Here is a 5120-nt window from a genome sequence, read left to right as displayed (position 1 = left end):
ACTATTTTCCTGATATCTACTTTTCGTAAGTTAATCAGTTCCTTTTTGTAGGTAAAGGGTCTAACCAACCTCTTGGCTTGACGAAGTTTCAGATTATTTTCCCAGTAAGCTATTCTGAGAGTATGTTCCCACTGGTCTACCCTGGATTTAGCTTCCGCCCAGTTGATACCACAATATGGTTCTGGTCCTATAAGGTCTGATGTCGATCCAGCCCTTGCCAGTTCATCAGCAATTTCGTTACTCTCGATTCCAGAGTGACCTGGAACCCAGCAAAGTACAACCGTATTTTTTGTACTTAATTTTTGAAGATTGTTTACACATTCTTCCACTAGTCTCGACTCCAAAGAATGAGACATTAGTGCTTTCAGTGCCGCTTGGCTGTCCGAATATATAGTTATGTGGGCCCCTTTGATACCCCTTTTTAGATTTGTCAGTGCACAGATCGAAATCGCTTGGATTTCGGCCTGGAAGACACTGGGCCATTTGCCCATGGGTTCTGAGATTTTTGTGTTGGGTCCAAAGATCCCGGCACCAACTCCAGTATTTGTTTTTGAACCATCAGTGAACCATATTAGACTTTTTGGGTTAACCCAAGGTCCTCCAATTTCCCATTCATCACGGTCTGAGATAATTATCTCATAATTTCTATTGAAGACCCGTTTCGGAATCATGTAGTCTGTTACTGAACAGCTAATATCCTTATCCGGTATTTTTCTTAGAATACTCATATGACCAAAGTCACTGTATTCCTTATTTGACAAGATTTGCATTTTTAGTGCATTTCTGGCTGCACATTTCCATATGAATATATGCAGTGGGGATAGTCCTACTATCGCTTCAATTGCAGTTGTGGGACAGTTTCGCATGGCACCTGTTATAGACAAACAGGCCTGCCTTTGAAGACTTGCCAGTAATTTCTTGGCTGTTTCTTGTGTGGTTTTGGGCCACCAAACAAGGGACGCATAGGTGATGATTGGTCGAATCATCATTGTATACATCCAATGAATCATTTTGGAGTCAATACCCCATGTTCTCCCCAGGAGACTGCGACATGCCCACATGGCTCTGGTGGCTTTATCTATCACCGATTTAAGGTGAGAGTTCCAATTTAATCTTTTATCCAGAACAACTCCTAAATATTTGACCTCATTGGAATAGTTTATATTTGTTCCTTCGACAGTAATTGAACCAAGGTCCAACTTATATCTGTTTGTGAAGGGTACAATAATAGTCTTGCTGGGATTTATAGAAAGTCCTTCTGCACGACACCAGTTTAGAATGAAATTTAATGTTTGATTCATAATGCTGGATATTGTTCTGTCGAATTTGCCATGAATAATCACTGCAATATCGTCAGCATAGCCAATTACCTCCAAGCCTAACTCACTTAGTTTGACTAGGAGGTCGTCAATAACCAGGGACCATAATAAAGGTGACAAAACACCACCTTGGGGGCATCCTTTTAATGCTTTGACTGAGACTGATACATCTCCTAGAGATGAGCTGATTTCTCTGCTTTCCAGCATTGCCTTTACCCACCCTATGGTCGGCTTGTCAATGTTTTTATTTTGTAATGCTCTATCAATCGAGCGATAATCTGTATTATCAAATGCAGTCTGGTGTTAACTGATCCTCCCTCACTGTCGATGACGTATCTATAGATCCCGGGAAGTGTACTTGAAGCATATATTCCAAAGTATCTTTCCGATTTTTTGTATACGACCCATCTGGTCTTTTTAAAGTTGTAACACCGTTTGAGTGTTCCTTGCACAAAGCTTTAAGGAGCCTGGCGCCCTCTGGCGCTTTGATAATACTTTCACAGTATCTTCTCCATGACTCTGGGAAGATTAAAATAAAAAAAAAAAAATTATTAAAATAAAAAAACCAAAAAAAAGATGCATTCTCTAACTCTCGTGAGACTAATACTACTTACTTTTTCTTTTGAATCACCTGACTCTGGCAAGCATGCACATACATACATATATAAATATATATGTAATGAACTCACCAATAAAGGCAAATAATGTTTAGCTTGTAAGCTACGATTTATATCCTTCAAGATTTGTATCATCGCTTTAATATTGGCAGGCACTTTGTTTTGCTATTAGCAAGCACACGGATAGCACCTTAGTATGCATGTATTGTATTAAAATTTATGTAATGGTGATTTATTCCCTAGAAGTAGTGCCTGATACTTGGTACCTTTAGGGCGGTTGATTGTTGCCACCATGTTCGCACAAAGTGTTCTTAGAAAATAGACTTTGTTAGAATCGAAAATTAATGTTTGCATTTATGTTTGCTTACTTACCCTTGCATGTGTGCGTGCATGTGCGTGTTGACAAGCGGATTACATGTAGATGGGTGCTAGTCTAACAAGTTAATATAAAATATGTAAGTTCCTACATACTCACAATCTATAACAATAGCACACTTTTTGTCAACAGCTGAAGCGTAAAATTTAATGATCACTTTGTATCAACGCTAAAGTCTTCATCCAAACATATGAATGTGTGCATGTACTTTTTTTGAGTAAAAATAGACGACAAAATTATAGCACATCAACATTTCGACTAGTTTTGACTATTTGTCTTGCTGTTCTTTTTGAAGGTTCATTATTTTTAAAAAAGGAAAGTAAAGGAAATTTATGAAGGAATGTTGAAAGTGTATAAGGACTTTTCACCATCAATTACTACAGTAGAAAGATGGGTTGCTGACGTCAAGGACGTCCAAAAGCAACAACAATACTACAAATCATAGAAAAAATAAGTGATATCGGATGGGGCCACAGGGGTCATGCTGACAACTTTACAAATACGTGCAGATATTTTGGTCGGAAATCACTTTTAAATATGAAAACGCGTTGTTAAAAAACTATATTTAACAATTTTTTTGGGAATAATAGAAAGAAAAGTTGGTTGACAATTTTTGCACTGCCTTCTGTATTTTCATTAAAAATTCGAAACATTGACTACAAATACAGTTTTTTTTTTACACAAAAATTAGAAAAATTCCACAAAATTTCCATCACAATTTCACGGTTTTTAAGGGGGTATTCTGGTCTAGAAATTTGAAAAAGTCGATTTTTTGTTGCATATTTTCAGATTTAGACTTTCAAAAGTGTACCCTCCAACCGATTTTTCAAAATTCGATTTATTTTCGGAGATATAGCGGATTGTGTGACGTGGCGTCTAAGCCGGCCGAGTGGAACGAATCGCACAATGAACGGCAGATGTTACCGCACGACTTGAGGGCTCGTTCTTTCCAGAAAACCTTTTGTATCCCACACAACCCTTATTTATTCTATACATATATATATATTATAATGGGTTTTTCAGTAAGAGCGCTTCAACTTTTGAACTTTTTTGAATAAAACACAAACAGTTTGACTTTTTTAACTAATTTTTTTTTATTATCGAGTTTGAACATATACATTTAAGTATGAAATTCGATTTCTTTTGCATGACCACCGCGTGCACGTTTTACGAAGTCCAATCGTTGAACCCAATTTGAGACCACTCTTTTGCATAAATCGGCCGAAATTCCAGCAATTTCGCGTTCAATATTGGCTCTGAGCTCACAAATCGTCGCCGGCTTGTTACTGTAGACCAATGACTTCACATAACCCCAAAACGGGACGGCTTGTTAAATGGACCGTAAAATGGCCGTAATGCTCTTAAAGTAGCAGCAACAGAACGATTATTTTCATAAAAAATTTGCACAATTTGCAATCGTTGCTCAAGTGTGTAGCGTTCCATGATGAAATGTATACTAATAAAGTTTACAAATGACAAGCGAAAAATAAAAAATATTGCGTCGTTCGCCCTCCCTATAGGAAAAAAGTTGAAGCGAACCTATTGAATAACCCTATACTTCTATAACACTGCGTTACAAAAACGATTTTTTTTTCTGTCCTATGAACCAAATATACTTTTTCGGAAAGGGGAGAAAAAATAAAAATACACGTGTATCGGCGATTTTCATGTACACGTCAGAATTTTTTTTTATGTATAAAATATAGAGCCTGTGTGAAAAACTTTGGATCAATTTTTAAGCCTTTTTCCGTGATCCAATCGCGCTGAATTTCTGCAGGCAGACTAGTGGAAATGTTTTTATTATGTAAAATTAAAAAAAAAAAAATTTTATCAATTCTCAGATTTTCTTGAAGTTGTTTTTTTTCAAATTTTTCGTATCAAATTTTGTTAAAAAACTGGATCGTGAGGGCGAGGCGATAGCAAGTTTGCGCAATATTTTTCCGAAACTGAGCGGCGCAAAGATTCTTCTTCTTCTTAATTGGCGCGATAACCGCTTACGCGATTTTGGCCGAGATTAACAAAGCGCGCCAGTCGTTTCTTTCTCGTGCTAACCGGCGCCAATTGGACACACCAAGTGAAGCCAAGTCCTTCTCCACCTGATCTTTCCAACGCAGAGGAGGCCTTCCTCTTCCTCTACTACCACCAGCTGGTACCGCATCGAATACTTTCAAAGCCGGAGCGTTTGTATCCATTCGGACGACATGACCCAGCCAACGAAGCCGCTGGATCTTTATTCGCTGCGCTATGCCTATGTCGTCGTAAAGCTCATACAGCTCATCGTTCCATCGTCTGCGATATTCGCCGTTGCCAACGTGCAAAGGTCCAAAAATCTTACGCAGAATCTTTCTCTCGAACACTCCAAGCGTCGCTTCATCGGATGTTGTCATCGTCCAAGCTTCTGCGCCATACGTTAGGACGGGCATGATGAGAGTCTTGTAGAGTGTTAATTTTGTTCGTCGAGAGAGGACTTTACTGCTCAATTGCCTACTTAGTCCAAAGTAGCACTTGTTGGCAAGAGAGATTCTACGTTGGATTTCAAGGCTGACATTGTTATCGGTGTTAATGCTGGTTCCCAAATACACGAAGTCTTTTACAACCTCAAAATTATAACTGTCAACAGTGACGTGGGTGCCGATACGCGAGTGCGCCGACTGTTTGTTTGAAGACAGGAGGTACTTCGTTTTGTCCTCGTTCACCACCAAACCCATTCGCTTTGCCTCTTTATCCAGTTTGGAGAAGGCAGAACTCACAGCGCGGTTGTTAAGGCCGATGATGTCAATATCATCGGCATACGCCAGCAATTGTACG

This window comes from Anastrepha obliqua, chromosome 1, assembly GCF_027943255.1.
Source record: "Anastrepha obliqua isolate idAnaObli1 chromosome 1, idAnaObli1_1.0, whole genome shotgun sequence".
Taxonomy (NCBI): domain Eukaryota; kingdom Metazoa; phylum Arthropoda; class Insecta; order Diptera; family Tephritidae; genus Anastrepha; species Anastrepha obliqua.
This window is presented reverse-complemented; position numbering follows the sequence as displayed.